We start from the raw sequence: 10,502 nt of genomic DNA, 5'->3' as shown, positions 1-10,502 counted from the left end.
TCAGTAGGGGCACCCAGGAGCCCCTCACCACCACATGTATCCAAGCAGACCCCGAGGATATCCCTGGGAGGTGCAGGGTTGAGGGGCCCATGCCCACTCTGCACGCTGTGGCTCTCCCAGCCCGAGTGTCCAGAAGGCCCAAGGAACCCAGGTGGGTGGAAGGGCTGGGGAGCCAGGTCTTCAGGACCTCAGGGCGGGCCAGCCAGGGGTGTGAGTCTGAGAGGCAAGGCGGAAGCTCAGCCCCACGCAGAGGGAGGTGCCGTGGAGAAGGGTGTGACGGGCACCAGACGAGGTGGTGGTGAGCTCGGAGGTGTCCCACAGGGAGCAGAGGAGCCCCTGGTCAGCGGCCCTCTGCACCTCCAGGACACCTGACCTCACCTGCCTGGCCCTTGGAGGAGGCCTCTGGCGCCCTCTGCTGGCGGCCCTACGTGTTGCAGAGTGTTGGGGGGGGGGGGCGGGGGGGCACCTAGTACCCGGCCAGATGTGGGGGACAATTTGATTTGCCTTTCCCCGAAGCAGCGGGTGGACCAACCCTGGGTGAGGGTGTCTGGAGGGCTCATTCCTGGGGCCTCAACCACAGGGAGCTCCATGCAGAGGTCGTGCCTTGTGGGGTTGGGGGATGGAGAGGGCTGTCTCTCAGCTTCCGGCTGGTTGGCCACCAAGCCAGGCTCAGCCCTGAGAAGCCCCGACTCTCAGCTGGGACAGACACACGGGACTGGATCTGTCCACCAGGACCCGGCCGCCCGAAGCTGGGCTGCCTCTGGGCCTTGACCACCATGGCCTCCTCTCCTCGGAAGAGGAAGGTCCTCCCTAAGCTCTAGGCCAAAAGAGGAAAGTTGATCCTCCCAGACCCAGGCAGGACCCCACAGACAGGGAAATAGGACCAAAAAGGAAAAGGGAGGGGTTGGGTGTTGGCTGTCCCTCCAGAAACCCGCAGGTCCCTCTGGCCAGAACCACCCAGAAGGATGGGCCCCCTGACCAGACCACCCTCCCACCAGTCCTATTTGGCTGAGCCCTTCCTGTGAAGCAGGGATGGGCACCCCCAGCTCTGCCTGCTCTGAAGGGGGCCTCTGCTGGCCCTGTGGTGCCCACTAGAACTGGAGCTCAGAGGGACAGCTCCCTGTCCTGAGCCCACCCGGCAGGGCTCTGCCTTCAGCAGGAAGGTGGTGCTGGCTGGGCTTTGGCGACACGCCCTTCTAGCTGGGTTGCTTATTCCCTGGGAGCCCCAGAACCTCCGCTTCTTTCCTTGTTCGTTTCTCCCTCCCCTCCTCCATCTCATCCACAGACCACCTGCTCCATCCCCCTCTGTCCCCACTGCACTCCCTGGACAGCCTGAGGAGGATCTGATCTCCAAGACCCGAGCCCCCTGGCTCCCTAGTACCCCAGGCCCCTCGTTCCCTAACCCCCTGCAGCCCTAAGCCAGCTTCCGTTACCCAGGAGCTACTGGTTCCAAGATGGTCCGGCCCCACCCGTCTGCTGGGCCTCTGGGCCCCTGGAAGAGGCTTCCCCACCACTTCCTCGGATGTGAGTGTGGTGGGCCCAAAGTCACATAGCCTTCAGTGTAGGTGTGAGGACATGACAGCATCCCTGTCCAAGGCCACCAGATTAGGGGACGACTGAACTCCACCCTGTTTGACATCCTGGTGATTTCAGGTCCGTAAAAGTAGGCTTGGATGAAGAACAAAGCACAGAAAAAAAGAAAAGAAAGAACAAGGCCCAGGGGCGCCTGGAGGGCTCAATCATTAAGTGTCTGCCTTCTGCTCCGGTCATGATCCCAGGGTCCTGGGATCGAGCCCCACATCAGGCTCCCTGCTTGGTGGAAAGTCTGCTTCCCTTCTCCCACCCCCCTGCTCGTGTTCCTGCTCTCGCTTTCTCTCTCGCGCTGTCAAATAAATAAAATCTTTGAAAAAAAGGAAAGAAAGAAAGAAAGAGCAAGGTCCATAGGGGCCAGGTCACCTGCCCAGAACCCTGGAGCAGGGGAGAAGCTGGCCTCAAATGCAGCCAGGCCTAATTTGTGTCCTAGCCTGACCTGGTCTCTCCCCACCCCAGACTGGGCACGCAGGAAAGAGGGAGGGTCTGGTGGCGCCAGCCCCAGTGGTGGCAGGGACTGCAGAGGGTCTGACCATGGGAGTGTCCCTCTGGGCAGGAGGGGCTGAGCTGCCCGCCCAGCGTCCACCCTGTGCCCAGCTCTGCCGCCGGCAAACATCCCACCAACAAAGGCTGTCTCTGTTACAGGGACAGGCATGTCTTTGTGGCCCTCCCCTGACCCGCTGGTTTCATTCGCCTCCTCGCCCACTCGGGACTGGCCTGGAGGCAAGAGGGGCTTCTTTTTTTCATTTTTAAAGATTTTTATTTATGTATTTATTTATTTGAGACAGAGAAGGAGAGAGATAGGTGTGAGTGGTGGGAAGGGGCAGAGGGAGAGGAAGAAACAGGCTCCCCACTGAAGAGGGACACTTTCCATGAACGCCCCCAAGAGGGGCTTCTTTAAGAAGAGTGTTTTGGGGCATCTAGGTGGCTTACTCGGTTAAGCATCTGCCTTTGACTCGGGTTATGGTCTCAGGGTCCTGGGATCGAGCCATGCATCAGGCTCCCTGCTCCATGGGGAGCCTGCTTCTCCCTCTCCTGCTCCCCCTGCTTGTGTTTTCTCTCTCTCTTGCTCTCTCTCAAATAAATAAAATCTTTTAAAAAAGGAAAAGAGTCTTTTCTTTGTCCTTTCTGTTTTACTTTTTCAAAATATTTGATTTCCCAAGAGGTTAGTGCAGGGAAAGGCTAGCACAAGGGTTAGGTGTCCCTCACACCTGTACCAAGTGGCCAGAGACGGAACGGAGGCTAGAAGGCACCTGTTACCTGAACCAGGTACCTGAACCAGGTGGTGCTTGGCAGGGATGACCCCGGCAGAGAGAGGACTCAAGGGAGGGAGTGGCACTGAGAAGGTGGCTCTGTGTCCCAAGAAGCAGAGAGAGGAAACTAGGAACCTCCCCCACAAGCATGAGAGAATCCCAGAAGCAGGAAACCATTCTCGGGAAGGGAAAATTATCAAGTTCCTGGAAGAAAATGCGGGAAATGTCCTTGTGATAAAGCTGAGGAGGAATTTTCTGTGCAAAACCTCACACTGAGCTGATGAGTTTGGCTTCATCATCACTAAGAATGTAGCTCGCCGTCGGCCCACAGGGACGGCTGACGGGGAGCCGGGTGTTGACAGCAGCGGAACCCACCCACGCACGGCACACGCCCCTAGCAGGCCCGGTGGGGCGTGCCCTTCCGTGGGCCCCGAGCTCTCAGCGAATGTCCTAATAAGACAGAGTGTGTTGGACATTGGACTGTGTCCCACCCACCCACCCCCCCCCCCCGGCTCATACAGGACAGGGTCCTTAGGTTGGGCCTTAATCCAGCATGACTGCGGTCACTGTAATGACACTGGACAAGTGCGCTCGTCCCGGGAACGTGGAGGCAGAGGTGAGGGCGGGTGGTCTGCAAGGCGAGAAATACCCGCAGCAGTGAGGCCGTGAAGTAGCCGGGGCACCAGCCCCGCCAACACCGTGATCTCAGCCCCGCTCCCCCACTCCTGCTGTTTGACCCCTGCCCTTGAACGTGCTTTGTTATGGTCGCCCAGGGGAGGCACAAAGTGATTATTTGCCTTTTTGACCCAATTATCGTACAAAGCTGCCGTGGGGAGGGGGTCTCTTGGCTCCTTTGCAAGGATCAGGCTTGGCGCACCCCTTCCCCCAACGCGCGCCCGGTCCGGTGCAAAGTCCTGGGGAACAACCACCTCATCTCACTCCACCCAGCCTTGGCCTCGAGCTGAGGCCCCCAGCCAGGCCGCCCCAGGCAGCGCTCTCCGTCGCCGCGCCCGCCGCCCTGGCCCCTCGGGAGAACCCGGCCTCCGTGCCGTGGCTGCTCGGACCCGGGATCCCGGCGGCCCTTCTCCCCGAAATGAACGAGGGGCCCCGTCGCTTCAAGGAGCACAGGGGCCGGCGTCGTGGCCACGGTGAGTCGGAGCGTCCGCGTCAGGCGTGTGGAGCCCCACGCGAGACGTGTTTTCAGGCAAGTCTCTCGTGGCCCAGCCCCAGGCTGCAGACAGGGGCCGGCCACACGTGGAGAGGCACCCACGGCTGCAAACACGGGGCTCCCGCCGTGGCCACGCGGGTCGGTCAGTACGGGGTGACTCCCGCCCCTGTCAAGGGGGCCAACAACGCGGCCTCAGGGCCCGAGCCCGGCCGCCCAGCGAGGCCACTCCCAGAGTCGTCTTCGTTTCCAGTCGTCGTAAAATACACAGAACATAAAACGTACCATCTTCCCCGTCCCTAAGCCCACGGCTCAGGGGTACGAAGCACATTCTCACTGTTGTGCGGCCGTCCCCACCATCCGTCTCCAGAACTTTCCATCTTCCCAAACGGAGACTCTGTCCCTGTGAGACACCGACCCCATCCCTCCCCTGGCCCCGGCGCCCACCGTCCACTCTCTGTCCCTGCGAATCTGGAGACTCTAGGGACCCCATCTGGGTGGGATCCTGCAGTATTTGTCCCTCTGTGTCATATTCACTCCGCATCACGTCTCCCAGGTCCATCAGCTGTGGCAGGTGTCAGCGTGTCCCTCCGTGGGACCGAGGGACAGTATGGTATGTGGATGGACCATGTGTATTTGAGCATCCGTCCATGGACGCGGGGGCTGCTCCCGTGTGTCAGCGGCCGTGAACACGGGTGTGCAGCGTCCACATGCGTCCCTGCTTTCGATTCTCTGGGTACATAACTAGAAGAGGAATTGCCCGATCACACGGTCATTCCATTCTCAATTTCTGGAGGAACCGCCACGCCGTTTCCCACAGCGGCTGCCCGGCTTCCATTCCCGCCGACTGTGCGGGATGCTGGGTCCAGCCCGCACGTCCTCCCACACGCGGGGCTCCTGCTGTCTGCGGACGGCAGCCGTCCTGACGGCGGGAACCATATCCCGGGAGCCAGGACAGTGTCAGTCTGAGGAATTCGGAAGCAAGGCTTCCAGGACACTGAGGGGTCATCGACTACTGTCTAGGCAAACCTTAGTCACGAGACCCTTCAGAGCCTGCAGCCAGTGTATGTTTGGAGGACGGTTGCCAACATGTATCCTGGGGCTTGGGTAGAGATAAAGGGATTTTCATACGTTAAGGCAGACTTGGGGCGCCGGTGGGGGCTCAGCCAGTAAGCATCTGACTCTTGATTTTGGCTCAGGTCATGATCTCAGGGTCGTGAGCTCAAGCCCCGTATTGGGATCGCTGGGAGCCGACTTAAAACAAGAAGAAAAGCGGGGGGAAGAGGGGCACCTGGGTGGCTCAGTGGGTTAAATCCTCTGCCTTCGGCTCAGGTCATGATCTCAGGGTCCTGGGATCAGCCCCGCATCGGGCTCTCTGCTCAGCGGGGAGCCTGCTTCCCCCTCTCTCTCTGCCTGCCTCTCTGCCTACTTGTGATCTCTGTCTGTCAAATAAATAAATAAAAATCTTTAAAAAAATTTTTTTAATAAATAGTCTTTTTTTTTTTTTTAAGATTTTTATTTATTTGACGGAGGGAGGACACAAGCGTGGGAAGCAGAGAGAGGGGGAAGCAGGCGCCCTGCCGAGCAGGGAGCCCGATTCGGGGCTCAATCCCAGGACCCTGAGATCATGACCTGAGCCGAAGGCAGAGGCTCAACCCACTGAGCCACCCAGGCGCCCAGTAAAGGCTCTAAAAACAAAAAGAAAGAAAAGAAGAGACTTACAGGATCCTGGAGGTCAGGCTAAGGTCAAGCTAAGGTTGCCTTTGCCCTTCGCAAAGTGTTCACAATGAAGCAGCTGGGTTCCTGGAGGAAGGTCATCCCACCTGTGTCAAGGGCTTGTCAATGGGCTGCGAGTTATGAGGAAGTTCAGTCTTTTCTCCATATTTCTTTTGCCTTTGTTCCTCACACTGTTGCCAAGGAGAGCGGCTGCGCACACCGCCTCCCTGGGCTAGTCTTGCCCATCCTGGCCTGACTCAGTCCCCCACCTCCCACCGCCACACCCTCCCAGCCTCACCTGCTCTGTCCTGGCTGTCCTCTCCAGCTCAGCCCCCTTTCCCCCGCCCCGCAGTGGCCTTGCTGTCTCCCACACTGCCCCGGCCAAGCCCCATCTCGATTAAATCTACTCTCCACCTTCCCACACCCACCCAGAGAGCCTGGAGGGACAGAGAGCCACACCCGGGTGAGCCACACCACCTCCTGTCGCTCCTCCCCCATTGTACTCCCACCACCCTCTCCGTCCCCAAAGCAGTGAACCAGTCAGTAGGGCCTCCCCATGTGCCACCAGCAGTCTGCCCCTATGCCCCCTCTGTGCCCAGCTCCGCTGCCCATCACCCCTGCCATCCTGCCTGGTGACAGTCACCCTTGCTTGAGCAGCGGGGATCCCAGCCGTCCCTCGTCCACCCAAGGACCAGGCTGCCGAGGCCCCACTCCTCTCTTTCCGACAGCCACAACTGTGCTCATTTCTCCCCAGGCCGCCAGCCCAGCTCCCTTCACTGTAATACCCCCCCCAAATCACTGGTCGTGCCCTGACTCCACGCACCCCCTCCTCCCGTCCATCCTGCACTGCAGCTGGCAGGTCAGCAGCAAGGCCCTGAGGCCCCAGAGCTCCTCCTCCCCACCCCCAGGGTGGCTGGCTCTCCCGCTAGGTGGACACCCCCTCCCCCGACTGACTGACCTGACTTCTTGTTCATTCCTGCCCGCCCACACCTGGAGCCTCTCCAGGCTAACCCCAGACCTGAGCTTTAGACCTCTAACCCCCAGCTGCTGTGCTCTGGGCACCCAGGTACCCTAAGCCAGAGGGTCCCCTGCCCCTGCCCCCACCTGGCCTGCCCCTCCCCCACAGCCAGTAGATCTAACACGACTTGCTGCCTCTCTCAGCCACCCTCTGGCCACTGTCCCGCCCGCCCTCACCACCTCCAGCTTCCACCCTTGTTCCCTCGGTCAGACTCAACACAAGGCCCAGAGAGACCCTTTAAACCCCAAATCCTATTACAACCCTCCCACCACCCCTCCCCACCCTCCCGCGTCCAGGCTCCGCAGCCCCACTGGAGTCCCCAGGGAGGTTACTTGACTCTCCAGACCCTGCAGACTTTGCTCAAAGGCCAGCTTCTCAGCGAGGCCTCCCCGACGGCCACCCCCACTCTTCCAGGCCGCTGACAGCCGCCCCACCACTTGTCCCCTCCCCGCCCCCTCCATCAGCCACGTGGCCGATCTGCTGTGTTCCTTCTCAGCACCCAGGAGGAGCTCTAGAAGGGATGTGGGGACACTGTATGAGACGCTGGGTCACGCACCTGGAGCTCTGTTCTGCCGCCATCCTGGGCTGCCCGCCCATCGCTGCTGGACTTTGTCTGGTTTCCAGCCCTTCTCTCTTCGCCTTCACAAGTCCAGCCTGGTTCCCTGCAGACGGCTCTGCAGTCCTGGCTGGGCCGTCGGACTGTCCCGGTCTGGTTGGAGCAGGAGTCCAGCTCCTCCGAGGGATGCCAGGCTGTATGGACGCTGTCATCCACCACTTCCAAGGACTGCGGTGAGGCTGGACCTCTGACCGCTTGCTCACCGACCCAGCCTGACCTGTCCCCAGTGCCCATGGTACCGGCATGCCGGGTCAGGAGGGAGAGGCCACCGAGGTTCCTGGGGGAACCCTGCAGCCTGGCAAGAGGGCCCTGGGTGTCATGCTTGCTTTCCACTGCCTGGGCCTCCTGGTCAGGGCTTAGAAGGGTCCTGGGAAGGAGCTGAGCCAAGAAAGGTGGGGGCACAGACGCTGGGCCCCTGGCCCCCAGACCAGCCCACCCGGATGGGGTCAGAGACCTTCCAGGTCTTCTCCCCTCCCCACCCTCTCCTTCCCTAACCCTGAGGCTTTGCCTCCACCCCTCCACCTCTCCTCAAACATCCATGTCAAACACTGGCCCCCCAAAGCTACAGTCCGGGCTCGTATCAGAACACCCAGGCGGTGGTTCAGAGACGTCTGGGTCGTCCTGGGTCCTGGGGGTCCTCCCTCTCCTGAGGCCACGAATGCCCCTGGATTGCGGAGTTGGCAACAGACAAGCTAACACGCCTTCTTCATCTCCGCAGGCCCCCTCCTTGCTCTTTGCCTCCTGCAGAGGACACTGCCAACTTTTCCGGGGCCGGGACTGGGCTGGTCCGGGCCCAGAACTGCCCGCCCTTCCAGGGAGCTGTATGGCTTGCAGGGCGGCCCAAGCCTGTTATTTGTGTGAAGCGAGGCCCGAGGGACCCCTGGGAGGGCGCCCTGTGACGCCTGCCCGAGCAGGGTGATGAGGTGAGGTTCTAACTGCTAAGTGGGGGAACCACCTTGAGGAGGAAGGAAGCTGCGTCCTACTTCCCTACATCTGGGTGTGCGGGGAACACCGCAGCAAGGGCCAGGCTGCAGGGCCTCTGGAAGGCTGAGGGGCTGGCATGGGCCCTTCCACGCGAGACTGGAAGAGAATGATCCTGGAGCTCCCTGAGTCAGGGCACACCTCACATGCAAAGTCCACGGGCACCTCCCTCCTGACCTGGCAGGCCGGGCAACTTCTTCTTTTCCTCCTCCTCCTCCTCTGTCTTAAGATTTTATTTATTTATTTATTTATTTATTTGGGAGAGAGAGCCTGCGTGTGCAGGGGGAGGGGCAGAGGGGAGGGAGAGAGCCCTCAAGCGGACTCGCAGCGGAGGGCAGAGCCGGGCTTGGGCTCCATCCCAGGATCCTGACATCATGACCTGAGCCAAACCAAGAGCTGAGGGTTGACCCACGGAGCCACCGAGGCACGTAGGTCTGGCAGCTTCTATGAGGGCCTGGGGAGAGGCCCCTCTGGCGCCCTGCTCCCTGACTGACCCAGTGCCTCTGCCTCCATCTCTGCATCTGCGGAACCGGGTCCATTGAGCTCCTGGCTCAGAAGCGCCTCGGGGCCTGGGCAGGCACACCCGTATCCGTTTTCCCCCGCGCAGAGATCTGAGAGACCTAAACCAGGCTGAGACCCTTGCTGGCCCTGCTGGAGGGTGGGCGAGTGCCCGCACGAAGGCAGCCGGAGCAGGGACTCTGCGGGCAGGGGAGCCCGCCTTGCCCCAGAGCCTCACATCTCCTTCCCCTGCTCCTGGTGCTTGGGCAGCTGTGCAAGCCCCACGTGGCTCTGGCCCGCAGCCCCCTCAAGCCACCCGCGCCTGCCCTGCGCTCAGCCGTACATGTCTTTGTCTTTCCGCGTCTTCGAGATCGCCCACCTCGGGCCTGTGTTCAGAACGGGCAGGCGAGTGCCCAACAGGTGTTTGCTCAGAGAGTCTGTGTTCTGTTTTGTTTTGCTTTCATTGCCTTTTTTTCTTCCTAATTTACACACCATGAAACGCACATTTGGAAGTGTTTCGACAAGCGTCTCCCCCAAGGGATCACTCCCCCGGAAGGACACGGAGCTGAGGTTCTCAGACCCCAACACGGCCAGGACTACCCCAGGCTTGTCAGAGGCCAGGCTGCCAGGCGCCCCAAGCTTCTGGCCGGTGTCTGGGCGCACACGGAGCACATGTTTCCCAAGCGCTGCTCCCTCCATCACACTCTGAACCTGTGATGGAGAACGTCTCCATCACCCCAGAAAGCCCCCTTGTGCCCTCTCTGGGTCAGCTCCAGCCCTCCTGTCCTGCCTAGGACAGGAGGCCTAGACCGGCCCACGGTGGGGTCCTGCTCTGTGCCCTCTGTGCCAGGCTCCTTTCCGGCAACACCGCGCGCATGAGGCTTACCGGAGCCGGGGGCTGTGCACCAGCGCTCCCTTGGCACCGCGGGAAAGCGTTCTGCTGCCCAGAGTCACCAGTCTGTCCACTTCTGTGGACGGACGTTTGGGTTGTTTCCAGTTTGGAGCTGGAGTAAAACTGCTGGGAAGATCTGGGTACAAATCTTTGCGTGGACATGTGTTTGTCCGAGGAAGGGAGGGCTGGTTTGCACGGTGACATGTGCTGAGCTTTCCAAGGAGCCACGTGACGACTCTCCTGACAGCCCATGCACCGTTCCCCACCAGCAAGGTGGGAGCGCTCCCGCCCCACGGCCTCCCTGACACTTGAGATTGCCGATCTTTTGATTTTACTTTTTAAAGATTTTACTTATTTATTTGACAGAGAAAGAGAGTGAGAGAGCATAAGCGGGGGTGGGGGCGGCAGGCGGAGGGAGAGGGGGAAGCAGGCCCTCCAATGAGCGGGGAGCCCGATGCGGGGCTCGATTTCAGGACTCTGGGATCACGACCCGAGTCGGAGGCAGACGCTTCACCAACTGAGCCCCCCAAGGCGCCCCTAGATTGCTAGTCTTTTTAAATGTTTGCCATTTTAGGAAGAGGTCTAATTGTGGTTTTCATTTGTGTTTCCCCGGTGAATAGTACCTGTTTTCCTCTGTGACACATATTTCTTATTTTTGTATTTCTGTGACAAGTGGAAGGCTCTTTCAACAAAGATGGACCAAGGAGAGTAGTGACCCTTGACCTCTACCTCATAATACACTGAAAGTCAGTCCGAGATTCGTCAAAGACTAA

This window comes from Lutra lutra, chromosome 10, assembly GCF_902655055.1.
Source record: "Lutra lutra chromosome 10, mLutLut1.2, whole genome shotgun sequence".
NCBI classification, from domain to species: domain Eukaryota; kingdom Metazoa; phylum Chordata; class Mammalia; order Carnivora; family Mustelidae; genus Lutra; species Lutra lutra.
Note: the sequence above shows the minus strand (reverse complement) of the source record.